At 38.9% G+C, this 14,558-nt stretch overlaps 1 pseudogene; it reads left to right on the top strand.

Annotated features, from left to right (window-relative positions):
* Positions 1–8,276: 8,276 nt before the first annotated feature.
* On the top strand, positions 8,277–10,606 carry LOC127183876 (cathepsin S-like; annotated as a pseudogene).
* The last annotated feature ends 3,952 nt before the right edge of the window (positions 10,607–14,558 follow it).

Below are 14,558 nucleotides of genomic sequence, written 5' to 3'. Positions count from 1 at the left end.
GGCATAGGTAGGTGTGGTGAAAAGACTAGTTAAGAAGGTTCCTGTGACACACAGGTAAGAGACTGAGAACTCACATGAAGCTGCCTCAATGAAGGTAAGGAGAAGCAGTGGGGTTGCAGAATTCATTTTAAAGGCAGAGCTAGAGAGTGCTGTAAGTGGGATATGATAGAAAGAGAGGAAGCAGCTCTGACTTGAAGGCTTGCGAAATCCACCAAAAAGGAAATGCTATAGGAGGAGACTTTAAAAAAAGAAAGATCTGATGTTCATGATTTAAATGTGCCAAGTCTAAAATGATCATTAAAAATGCCAATGGAGACATCAACCATATGGTTGTGTGTATGTCTGGAATTGTAATGTTTGACATGGATATTAGTGGAAAGGTGAGCCTGTGTGAGCATATAAACAGTTGATGAAGCTTAGGATGGAGTCCTGGGAGTCCTTCAGAAAAAAAAACTAGCAAGACCAAAGATGAATCAAAGACGAACATGGAAAGCCAGCTGGGCCATTGAGCTGGAAGTAGCCAGGACACTCAATCACTGAAGCAGCAGTGATGAGCACACCTAGTCCTCTGCCTGAATGGCTCCTGTCTCAACTCAGATTCTGCGGCATAGGAAGCACCTTCTCTCCCACTGACCGAGGATTATGGCAGAACTTTCTTGGGTGATACTTTCCTCGCCTCTCATGTGTATCACACGACATGAATTTCCCTTCAGATTGATCTGCTCCAGTCTAGATCTCCTTCCTTCTGGCTTACACTAAACTACCACTTCTGTCTAGGACAGCAGTTCTCAACCTGTGGGTCGCATAAGCAGTAATGTCAAATAATTACATTATGATTCAGAACAGTGGTAAAATTATAGTTATGAAGTAGCCACAAAATGATTTTCTGGTTGGAGGTCACCACAACATGAAGAATTGTATTAAAGGGCTTTGGCTTTAGGAAGGTTGAGAGTCACTGCCCTAGGACAAAGCGATGGTCCCATGGTTTCCAGGACGTCTATCTCTCTGTCCTGGTTTTCATTTTTATGATGTCCTCCTGTAAGTTCTCTTTGAAACTTAAATTAAAAACACTGAAGTATAATGAATCATCTTGACTGTCACTTTGGTAGGATTGCAAACTCACCTAGCAGACAACAAGCCACTGGGCATGCCTATCGGAGATTATGTAGATTAGATGAGCCTCTAGTGAAATCTGCAAAGTACTATTGTGAATTGTAGGTACCACGGAGAAAAAGACACACGTATCATCCTGTGGGCTTAGACCCCAGACTGAATTTAAAACGGAAAAAAGAAAAAAGAAAAGGAAAAAAAATGAGTTAAATTATAGCAGTGTTCACCTCCTTCTGATTCCTGAGCGAATACAATGTGACTAGCTCCCCCAAGCTCTTGCTGCCATGAGCCCCTCCTGGGTACAATGGGCTGTGCCCCGTAACTGTTCGGTAAAATGACCCCCTGCATCCTTAAGTTGCTTCAGCCAGGTATAGAGTCAAAGACAAGTAGCTAATGCAGTCCATAAGCAGAACAGCACGTGTTTGTGTTACCATTACATCTGATTACGTTTTTTTTTTTTTTCACAATTCATGTCCCTGTAACAATTACCCAGAGGAAAACAGAATGCTAATACACTGCTCAGAACCACTTCTGTGCACTCTCATTACCACACACTTCCCAACAGCGTCTGTGCCCACAGCCTGGGTTTCCTGCTTTGAACTTAGATGAGCAGAATCACGTGCTGTGCTTTCAGAAATTCCACACTTTTTCCTGTAATTTCTCCTTGCCTCGGCTGTGTAATTATATTCATTCTTATTGAAATGTGTTTACGATGACTGCCTATACTGTAATTTTTTAAATCTATTTTACTGATGATCATTCACTTGGACACTGGAGATATTACAAATACTGATGCTGTGAAAATTCTGAATTCTATAGTTTAACCATTAGGAGTGGTTTTTGAGAATGTCTAGGAGCAGAATTTGTAGAATTTTGAGAAGTCTTATTCTTCCACATCACAGCAAACTAGTTTCTTGTTGCATTGTGTTGGTGTTTGTTTTGTTTTGTTTTAAGACAGTCTATTATGTAGCTCTGGCTGGTCTGAACTTGCTATTTATATCAGACTGACCTCAGACTAGCAGAGATTTGCCTACTTCTGCCTCATAATTCCTGGTATTAAAGGTATGCACTACCAAACCTGGTGCCCACAAATACTTTATATTTTCTAGTTTTCATTTTCATTATTAAGTGGGTATTGCATACTGGTTTTGATTTCTATTCCACGGCTATGTAAAAAATTTCGAGTGCCTTTTCTTTCATATATTGATTATACAAGTGAACCCCGACTTCTATAAACTGCCTTTAACTGGTTGTTAATTTTTTTCTCTATATTGAGGGAGTTGTTTAGGCATTGAATACAGCTGGATACAAGATTTGTCTATTTATTCATTTACTTTCTTGTTTATGACATGATCTCATTGTATATTGCAGAATAGCCACAAACTTGCCATCTATTTGCCTCAACTTCCCGGGTGCTGGACTGCAGGCATGCACCAACAAATGTGACTGTATACAAGTCTTTTGTCTGCTGGGTGTATTGCAAATTTCTTCTATCATTCCATAAATTGTCTTCTTTTCAATATGATATTTTGGTTAGTAGAAGTTCTGAGTTTTAACATATTTATATATTTTTTCTCATGTTATCAGTATTTCCCTGTCTTATTGAAAAGGCTACACCAAATTCCTGAAGGTATTTTCCTGTTTTCATCACAGATCTTATGTTTCAGCTTATAACTTTAACTCACTACTTCTGGAGTTGATTTGGTTTCTGCATGACTAAATATTCATTTTTGCCCAGCAACATTTTTTGAAAAGAACCTGGTTTTGATGCCGTACTTTTGTTAACTTTGTCCTAGATTAGATAATTACATGTGGTGGCTGTTTCTGTGTTTTACCCTGGTCTGCTGGTTAAATAACTACAGTTTCATTGAGTCTTTATTTCTAGTATTGTAATTTATTCTGTTTTGTTTGCTTGTGTATTTTTCTGCTTTCCCTCAGAATTTATTGACTTCATTAATTTTAAAATCAGATTATCAGTGTATAAGAGAAATTATTCTTGGCTTTCGACTGGAATTACATAACCTATGAATTTTAAATAAGTCCTTCCAATTCAAACATTAAACTTTAGCTCATATTGGAGTCACATACGGGAATGTGATAGAACTCAAATATTCAGGTTGCTTTGTTTACTGTTTGTTTATAGTTTATTTTGGCTCCCTCCCAGTGTGTCTGGCTCAGCATGTCTAGGGTGAGCCCTTCTAACACGTGCTCTAGAGATGCTGCCGGGATTTTCTGAGGCCCACTGTGCCAAGCTGCAGATGCCATACTACATTCTAATATTCTTTTGTTTGTACGATTGCTTGCAAAACCAGTTGTGATTATCAGGCATCTCCACTGCTGATGAATGTCTTTAAAATGCTTGTTACTATACCTAAAAACACATAAGGTTGACGGTATGAAGAAAACACCAGCAGTAATGGTATTCTGAGCAGTCAGCTTACTACCATGATCTTTTCTGGGTTTCATGTACATTGAGCGATAATGATATTGTGGGTAAGAGGGAGAACAGGAAGATACAAGTGAGGAGATAACAATCGAGATGTAATCTGAATAAATAACTTAAATTAAAATAAGAAATTGTAGGTAAAAACATCTACCAAAGATATAAGCTTTGAACCTTCAAAAATGCTTATTATATTCCCTTGAGTTAGATTAGGTTTGACACACTTAGTTTTAAGTCATCAGCAGATAAATGATTCTACTATGTTGAATACTAATTTCATTTCCGTGTAGTGAACTATTTATCGCTTACTCCCATGTCTACTTTTGTTTCAGATTAACCATCTTTCTTCATTCAAAAGACAGTTCTGTCTTTTGTGAACTGTATTGTTTGATTTTTAGATGTTTTATGTATTTGTTTACTTATAGATTTGGTATAAGGCAGCAACAACAAACCCAAAACTTAACATTCCTCCTCTTTTAGGTTCATAATTTTTACCATGGATTCCATAACTTCAAATCAATATCCTCTAGTGAAAATGGAAGAGAGACTGTTTAGGAAAATAAAAGCAACTAAAAAATGGAAAGGAAATAAGTGACAAAGGGGAGGTTGTGAGGGAAAATATGCTAATAGTATGTTATATACTTGTATAAAAATTATCTGTACCGAACCCACGACCATGTATAATTAATATACACTGTGATGACTAATCTTTATTATAAATTTCATAGGATTTAGGATCACTATGCAAAGAAGTATTTGAGTATACGTGTGAGGGGGTGTCTACATTCAGCTAATTGAGGTGGAAGGATTCACCATAATGTTCATGTCACCATTCCAGGGCTGGAGACCTGAAAAAAATAAAAAGGAGAAACTGAGCCTGGCACCACCATTTACCATTCTCTGCTTCAGGACTGTAGATGCTGCCTCGTTCTCTTGCTGTCATGCCTCCTCTGCCACGATGGGCTGCACCCTCAAACTGTGAGCCAAAACAAACTCCTCCCCTTTAACCTGCCTTTGGTCAGGCATTAAGTGACAGCAGCAGGAGATGTAAAGAGATTGGTACTCAGGAGTAGGCTGTCACTGTGAAAAACCCGACTGCATTGTCCCTAGGCCTTTGGAATTGGTTTGTAACTTTGAGTTAGGAAATACTACAGTGCACCAAGCATACTTTTACAAGCCATTCTGATAGGAGTTTGAAAAATCAAAGTTCAGAGAGAAAGGCTCAGCTAGTGGGGACTGGGAGCGGAACAAGGACTTTATTTGGAACTGCCATGGTCCGGCAAAGAATCTGGGTACCTTTTACCTTTGTCTTGAGAATCTGGCCGAAGCTGAATTTTAAAATAGTAATAATGATGATGATCAGTAGCAATGACATGAGATTTTCTAAATCATCTTGGGGTTAACCAAAGCCGACAGGCACATCCTATATCTTTTTTTTTTTTTTTTTTTTTTTTTTTTTTGAGTCAGTTGGACTCTCCTGACATACTTGAAAGAAAGTTTCCCTAGTGTTGAAGAGAACAAATAATTTAGACACAAAACTTGAAGGATTGGAGCTAGACATGGCCTGGAAGCTTCCCCTGCCTAAGGACTCATATCAGAAGTTGCCAAGGGACCAGAGCAACTGATACTCTTACCAGCTGCGATGCCTATATACCACTATGACCCAAATAGAAAGGCATCCCTAAAGGTTTAATGGCACTCATATCCTGGCTGTAAATTTTTGTTTAATTAGACTTGAGTAAAACTTAACTGGAGGGAAATCATCCTTGCTAATGGAAATAAAGCTGAGTACCTAGGACTAGTGAGAACTTGGATCTTAGAATAGGACATAATGCTACCACTTTCCTAAAACATGATTCATGGGTGCGTTGCTTTGTTTTTGTTTTGCTTGTTTTCCAAGACAGGGTTTTTCTGTGTAGCCCTGGCTGTCCTGGACTTGCTTTGTAGACCAGGATGACCTCAAATTCACAGAGATCTGCCTGCTTCTGCCTCCCAGAGTGCTGGGAGATGTGGAGAGAGTGAACAGCTTTGTCTAGTCCCTGATTTTAGTGGAGTTGCTTGGAGTTTCTCTCCATTTCATTTGATGTTGGCTATCGGCTTGCTGTATATAGCCTTTATTATGCTTAGGTATGTACCCTGAATCCCTGGTTTCTCCAAGACTTTAAACATGAACGTATTCTGTCAAATGCTTTTTCGGCAACTAAAGAGATGATCATGTGGAGTTCTTTTTTCTTTCAGTTTGTTTATATGGTGGATTACATTGATACTCCTGGCTGCATTGTTAATACTGATCATCCTAACCTCTGGTAAATATAGCTCCTATCCCACACCAAAGAAGTGTGTTTTTGCAGCAAACAGAGATCATTGCAATAAGGCACAATGGGTTGAAATACAGAGAACAACTGATCATGGAATGCCTGTTCTGAATCAATACATCTACAGCAGATCCCCAAACCTTAGGCTCAGAGGATATTGTGGAAGAGAGTTTGAAAGGCTGTAAGAGCTAGGGGACAGGAAAGCTGCCTGATGATACATCAACAAACGGCTGCCCAAACGAGGCTTGTAAAATGGCATACCTATCAGCATACGGATGGAGAAGAAAGAAACCTCACAGTACCCCAGCTCAAGAAGAAAAGTTTCAGGAAACTGATGAAGGCTGAGAGAAAATTTTGTTTTATCTTGTGATGAGCCTTTTAATTGTTTATCCAATACAATGTGGTCATCTCTGAAGATATTTGCATACAATCAACACTAACTGGACTTATCATAATAACATATGTGTATATATAATTACTATCACAATATTACATACATATAATATATATATAGAATTACATACTATGCATACTTAAAGAAAAAGTAACCATTCATTTGAGAGGGAGGGAGGAAGGGGGGATGGCATGAAAGGTGTAAAAGATGGACAGGAGGTCAAATATGTTATTAAATTTAATTTAAGAAAGTGCAAAAAATATGGGAGTTCAGAGTAGAGAAATTTGAGTAAATTTAATTTATCAACTTGGTCACTTATGCTTCAATCTTATCATGTTGTTTTCAACTAATTATAAATAGTGCTTGAAATGTGTATTTATAAGTTATATGAGCACACTTGAGTGACATTCTTGGCTACAGTTTTAATCTTAAATTATAGGTGTAGGTACTCTGTAAAATGATTAACTCAAAATTTTCTCAAAGTAAAATTTTTTACAAATTGTTTCTTCAATACCCAAAGTCTCAATATTCACCTCAGAGACATTATGTTATAAAGCCGGTTACACAGTTTAAAGAACATATGATTTGAAATATGAATAAAATGTATTTCGTTACCTATATCCATTTCTACTAAAAATCTGACAAAAATAATAGTATTTAAATAGCAATACACATAAAACACATCATTAGTTATTAATGGCATTTACAGATCATAATTTACATGGCATCTTAGAAAAATACCATTCTTTCTGAGGTCAAGAAAATATAAAGTGAAATAAAAATAAACTAGGGGATAATAAGACTGGCATATTACCATTTTTAAAACTTTTTAAAAGAAAAAGGATTATTTATGTAAGTGTTTATAAATGTTTTGTCTGCATGTGGAAATCATAGTTGACAAAATCCTTTTGCTAACAAGATACAAAGTAAAAAAACAACCAAAGAAAATATCTAATATAAAACCATCTAATCTAGTGACAGAATCAAATGTTTTCAAAATGTCTTTGCCTTTTCCATCCCACTAAATGCTGAAAGCACGGGTGTCGGTCATCCTGTGTGCTTGCCTGACTACGGAGAGCCCTCTGTTTCCAGAAGAATAGTTCTTCTGTAGCGTCCTCATCCGAGAAGACCTTTGCAGTCAAACTCCCTAAAATACAGCCATTGGCTTAAGATGCAGCAAATAGTTGTTTCAGATTGGGCGCCTATAACAATAACACCTTTACAAAAGATTGTATGAAGTTATTTGCTTTAGACTCAAGAGAGTAAAATACATCACATTTATTGTAATTTTCTTATAAGAGGTCACAGGGAAGCTTCAGGAGATTTAATAATTAGCGGACACCAGCCAGAGTATCACTATCACTGTTTACATACTGGATTTACTTTAATCCACCATCAGTTGGTCAAAAAAACTACTGCTGGCTTACTGGAGAATTTGTAGAATAATGTGCATAGATTTCTATAAGAGCAAGAAAAATATTTCATGTAAATCTTATATACATTAAAATGTTTGAATATTTGGTTACCTCTTTATTATTCTCAGTTAAAAGGCATATGCTTCATGACAATTAGAAATGTCATTGATTGGGGCATGCGTGAGAAAACTAAAAGTAAAAGGTTTCAAAGATGATTTAGCTGCAACTTTCTATATTCTAGTTGTTATAATTACAATTGTTTTCAAAGCTAGTATTATATGTAAAAGTTATCTTTGTTTGAAAAAAAAAACCTTTCACTGGGTAATCAAGGGAGGGAGGCGACAGGTGGAAAAGGAGAGAGCGAAGAAAGTCACCATGAGGAGGTCGCCATGAGGGAGTGGCCTTGGTGGCACTGATGGAGCCAGAGAGTCCAAGGTGAGACTAAGGCTGCAGTCAGTTCTCTCAGCCTTCTGCTGTCTGGGACATCTTTGAAATGAGCACCACACTTGAGGGTGACCATGAGAACTCCTGTTTATGCTGCCATAATAAGATGGCTGTTTTAGGTGCCATGACCCAAAACTAGATGGCTAGTATGGGCCATGACAACGGATCAACTGCTTAGAGACCCTATCGTGGACCACCACTGGTAACTGTGGGGGAGAGGGGGAACATGGCAAACAGTACAAGGAGAAGAATGATGATGTCTCATCTGGAAAAAGAATCTTCAGTTTGTGATGCTTCACAATCTGGAATATTCTACGGGAACCCATTCGTATGATATGGCCTTGAACTATCTCGGAGGCATGACCAGTGAAGAAGTCAGATCTTAAATGAGCTTCCTGAAAGTTCCCAGTGAGAGGCAGAAAAAATGGTACTTTCAAGTCAAACTCTAATCAGAAATTTCCTGATTTCTCTAAACTAGTGTGAGAGGGGGGTGTGTCACTGCAGTAAAATACCAGGGTTCCTGTGGTTCCTGCTGAGCTTTCAGCACTGTGATGTCCCTTGAAGCGCAGCTGAAGCTGAAAAGGGGGAAACTCCTGTCTCTCAGTGCTCAGAGCTTGCTATAATGCTCAACCTGGAGAAAAATGCCAGAACACAAGTTTGCCCTCCCAGCAGCAATGAAGGAGTGTTCTCCTTTCTCCACATCCTCGCCAGCCTGTGCTGTCACTTGAGTTTTTTGATCTTAACCATTCTGACAGCTGAAGGTGGAATCTCGGACTTATTTGGCATTCCCCTGATGACTGAGGACAATGAGCATTTCTATAAGTGTTTCTCAGCCATTAGATATTCCTCTGCTGAGAACTCTCAGTTTAGTTCTGTACCTCATTTTTTCAATTGGATTATTTGGTCTGTTGGTACTTTTCAGAAAAATGGTACTAGTGCTACCTCGAGACACAGCTATACCACTCCTGGGCAAATACCTGAAAGATGCTCCACCATACAAGGACATTTGCTCAACTATGTTCATAGCAGCTTTATTCGTAGTAGCCAGAATCTGGAAACAACCTAGATGTCCTTCAACTGAAGAATGGGTAAAGAAACTGTGGTACATTTACATAATGGAATACTACTGAGCTATTAAAAAGAAGGATATCATGAAATTTGCAAGCAAATGGATGGAACTAGAAAAGATCATCCTGAGTGACATAACCCAGACCCAGAAAGATACACATGGTATAAACTCACTTATAAGCAGATATTAGCCATGCCATGTAATACAGGAGAACCATACTACATTCCACAGACCTAAAGAAGCTAAATAACAAAGAGTACCCTAAGGAGGATGCTTAATTCTCATTCAGAAGGGCAAATAGAGAAGACACCAGAAGCAGTTGAAGAGAGGAAACAGGACAGGAGCCTGCCATAAATGTCCTATGAAAGATTCCACCCAGTAGGAGATCCATGCAGATGCTGAAACTCACAGGCAAACTTTGGGCAAAGACACAGAGCCAAACTTTGGGCAGAGTGCAGGGAGTTTTATAGAAGAGTTGGTGCATAGAGGAACCTGGAGGGGACAGGAGCTCCACAAGGAGACCAACAGCACCAACAAATCTGGATGCAGGGAGGCCTGAAAAGACTGATGCACCAACCAAGGACCATGCATACAGAGGACCTATGTAGTTGATAGGCAGTTCAGTTTCCATGTGGGTCCCCTAAAATGAGAAGCAGGGACTACCTCTGACATGGACTCTGGTGCCAGATCATTTGGCCTTCCCAGGCCACAGAGGAAGAGGATATGGGCAATCCTAATTGAGCCTTGAGAGGCTGGGGTCAGGTGTTAGGGGAGGAGGGCTCCCCCTTTCTGAGGACGAGGGGAGGCAGAGAGGAGGGAAAAGAAAGGGAGGGAGGGTGGGAGAGGGAAGAGACAAGGGAGGGAGCTACAATCGGGATGTAAAGCGAATTAACTTAAAAAATATAAATTAAAAATAAAAATAAAAATACCAGGATAAAGGCCTGGGGGTGGCTGCATGAGAGAGGCTTTCCAGAAGTAGTACATCATCAACAATGGCAGCATTGAGTCAGAGTCTGCCTATCCCTACAAAGCCACAGATGAAAAGTGTCACTATGACTCCAAAGATGGAGCTGCCTCATGTTAACTGTACATGGAGCTTCCCTCTGGCAGCAAAGATCCCCTGAAAGAAGCAACACCCAGTAAAGGACCTGAATCTGTGGCCACTGGTGTCAGCCATTCCTTCTTTCTCTACAGAAGTGGTGTCTATGATGTCCCCTCCTGTACCTGAGGATGTGATTCATGGTGTACTAATGGTTGGCTGTGAGACCCTTGATGGGAAAGACTACTGGCTTATTAAAAAAAAAAAAAAAAACCAGCTGTGGCCTTCACCTTAGTGACCAAGCATCTATTAGGATGGCAAGAAGTAATAAAAACCATTGTGGGGCTGGTAGCTATGGCTCTTACCCAGAGTTCTAAATCATCTCTTCTTTTTCTAACAAGTCACCAAGACGGAATACACTCTAACTTAATTTCACCTACTTTATCCAGAGGAGGCAAGTGTGTCATGACTGATGTGTAGCGACTGTGATAACAAGGTTAGATTCTGTTCACTCTATAACTTTACCTCTCTCCGAGAAGTCTGCACACAGGAACGTACTGTAAACGGAACTCTGTCAGTCTGTCCCCAGGATGTTCTTGTTCGCTCTTTCTATATCTTACACCCTGTCATCTACTGCTTTCTAATAAACACTTGTAGCAGGATATGTCCAAAGTGCTTAATAAATCTGCCATTTCAAATCTCAAAAAATTAAAAAAAAAAAAAAACCCTCCTTCATTGATCATTAGATCTAGCTCATATTCAAATACACATTTTTTTTTTCTGGAAAACATTTGAGAGTTATCAATATAAAGGTAAACATATACTGTATTTATGGTCTTTTTACTTATTCCAGAATAGAATTACACACCCAACACCTGTGCTTCATCAGTCCTAGAAAGTGCGAAACATTTGAGAAAAGAAAAGAGGTCATTGCATCGGGAAGAGAAATATAAAATATTTCAGTTACAGATTACCAGTCAAGAATAGTTCTCCGTCACACAGAAGTGTCCTGGCTTGTCTATGTCTACTCACTGATGTTTGTGCCTCCTATCTTCAACTGCAGTTATACCAAGGCATTCTGTGACTATAAAATGGTTAATTTCAAGTATGCATAAGCTCACTCACAGAAATCTACCACAGTGGCGCAGCTAATGGAGTGATGGATTCTGAACTAAAGGCCTAAAGGCTCTTTTTTTTTTTTTTTTAATTCTATAATGACAGATAAATTTGTTTTTTTGTTTGGTTTAATATTCTTAGTCACCAGTCTCATTTCTTGCTTTCTTCTCATTTTCTCCTTTCTCACTCTTTATTTATAGATCAGAAAATAAATCACATTATCAGAAAGACAGAAATTTTGTTCTTGAAAAAAAATTACTCTCTGATCACTGTGTGATAGTGACTAATTTATAAAAGCCTTTTGTCTGTCTAGCAGCTAAATTTTGGCTTTATTCCATTAAGGTCCTGTAAGAGTTTGATGTTGTTATTGTTCACAGAATAATAGAAAAATAACATAAATTTGAGGAAATGAAATAATGGCTCTCTTTAGAAAGATCAGAGGTCCTCTTGATGTGGGAGAAATGTATATAATACTTTGAAAAATCTAAATACAAAGGGTATATTTAAAATAGTGATCTGAGAAAATTCACTGGCAATTTAAGTTAATTTCACTTACTAGTATGAACATAGAAGTTCTTGGATCTAAAATACTAATGTGGATATTTTCCCAGATTCTCAAACATCTCCTACTAATAAAAACTATATGGCCTTTCTTTTCTAGTTTCTTTGCTATCAGTATTTGCATTTTTTCACATATACTAATACTGGATAATCTCTTTAAAGCTAATATTTAAAATATAAAAATAATTTTAAAAGTCTCCAGAGAATAACTTTTATGATCATAGGTTCTGAATTTAAGTCTTAAGCATTTTATTTTTTATATATGCAACTTTAGGCTATACATTGCCTCTTGGTTCTTTATTTTCCTCGTCTAAAACTGGGATTTTATTTATAATAATTTAAGGCAATAAATAATTGAATATAAAGAACAGTGCCTGGCACATTGGCGGCAAACAATGAATCTTAGTAAACTGTGGTGGTTTGAATGAGAATGGCTCCCATAGGCTCATATGCTTGAATGTTTGGTTCCCAGTTGGTGGACCTGTTTGGAAAGAACAAAGAGTTGTGGCCTTGTTGGAGGAAACGTGTCACGTGAGGGTTCAATAGCCCTGAAGACCCTTTCTCTCTCTGTCTCTGTCTCTGTCTCTCTCTGTCTTTATGTCTCTCTCTGTCTCTGTCTCTGTCTCTGTCTCTCTGTCTCTCTCTGTCTCTCTCTCTGTCTCTCTGTCTCTGTCTCTCTCTGTCTCTGTCTGTCTGTCTGTCTGTCTGTCTCTCTCTCTCTTTCTCCCTCTCTCTCTCTCTCTGATTCCTGCTTGCAGACCATATTTACACTCTAAGCTACTGCCCCAGCACCATGTCTGCTTACCTGATATAATGTTCCCCACCAGCACCGCCATGGACTATCTTAAACTCTAAGCAAGCTTCCAGTTAAGCGCTCTCTCTTATACTTTGCCTTGACCATGGGACCTCTTCACAGCAATAGAATTATGAACAGTTGTAGATTTCAGTAAAGGTCTCTATTTTCTGGAAAAAAAAATTGTTTCTGCTATGTAGTATGAAAGCCAACTTATCTTTAGGTGTAAGGATAAATTTTAGAATAAAGTTAGGAATTGTGCTTGTCTAGAAAAATGGAAGTAGTATGATCTCCTCTAAGATCTATGCTCTCTCTGGCCGTAGGCAGTTGACTCGGTTATGATCTCCCTGTTGTTGAGTGAAACTCAAGACCAATTAGATAGATGTTGGTTACGGCCCATATATTAGTGCCACTATCACACCTTTAGTGGTATCTTGAAATCCTCATCATTGTTGTGTTTCAAAAGCAACACAGGTGGAAAGGACTATTGACTGCTTCCCTCTTCTGGAAGCTTGCACAGAACCATTTGGTATTATAACATGAAGCTAGACTGTGGCTTTCATGTTTGGTCCAACTCCAGTCTTCCAAGTACTGTCAGAGGAGCATACATTTTCAGCAATAGAGACCTACCCTCAGTCCAGGAGAGTTAACCAAGGACAACAGAAGTAATGTTTTTTGAGAGTCAATTGGACTTGCCTGACCAATAAGAGGAATGGCAGTTTCTCATGCCAGGTACTTGATTTTTGTTGTAGTGGTTGTTACCTAGTCTATGTCTCTCAGGAGGAGCATCAACAACCCAAATGCCCCCCTCCTGTCTCTCCCTGGATGGATGGACTGACAGGTAGATGATAGATAGATAGATAGATAGATAGATGTAAATTGATACCTTGAGCCATCAAACATGCTTAATGTTACGTGTCCCTCTCCTCCACTTTTGACTTCTGTATTAATTTCCTACCTACTTTTCCAATAAAAGCCCCTCTCCTTGTTTTTCCCATTTTTCCTTTTATATCAACTGTGTCTTGCAACCTTTCTCTAGAATCCCCATACTCTCATGGTCCTTTTTTACTTGCTTGCTTAGTCCAAGTTATAAAATCACATCAGAAAATTTGGAAATAGGAGCATTCAATGAGACAGAGCATGTACCTGGGCTACCTGACGCAATATAATATTTTCATTTTTTTCTGTTTTTGTTGTATTTTTGTGTAATCGTTTTATTTTTCTCAAATAATACATCCTGACCACAGTTTACCTTCTCTCTACTCCTCCCAGCTGCTGCCCTCACTTCCCCTCTCTCCTAGACACCCCTCCTCAATTTCCTCTTCAGAAAAGAGTAGGCCTTCAAAAGACAAGACAAATTAAGATGCAATAAGACAGAGCAAATGCATTCATGTCAAGGCTGGAAAAGGCAACCTAATATGAGGGAAAGAATTCCAAGAGTAGTCAAGAGAGTCAGAGATACACCCACTCCCACCATTAGGAATCCCCCCAAAACCACCAAGCTAACAGCCATAGCATATACTAAAAGACCTAGTGCAGAGCCATGCAGGCTCCGTGCTTGCCACGTCAGTCTCTGTGAGGCATGTGAACCCTGTTAGTTGATTCAGTGGCCACTATGTTCGTCCTGCTGTCCTCCATCCTCTCCTCCAAAGGGTTCCCCTAGCTCTCTAGGGGAGGGACGAATGAAGACTTCCAGTTCAGACACTCTCCCTCAGGTTGGGCATAGTGGCGCAAGTCTTTAATCACAGCAGAGGCAGACAGATCACTGTGAGTTCAAAGTGACTCTAGGACAGCCAAGGCTAACACAGAGAGACCCTGTCTCAATAAAAAACAAAAAAACAGACACACACACACACACA

Source organism: Acomys russatus, chromosome 32 (assembly GCF_903995435.1).
Source record: "Acomys russatus chromosome 32, mAcoRus1.1, whole genome shotgun sequence".
Classification (NCBI taxonomy): domain Eukaryota; kingdom Metazoa; phylum Chordata; class Mammalia; order Rodentia; family Muridae; genus Acomys; species Acomys russatus.
The sequence above is the reverse complement of the archived record's forward strand: the minus strand, read 5'-3'. Positions and strand labels throughout refer to the sequence as shown.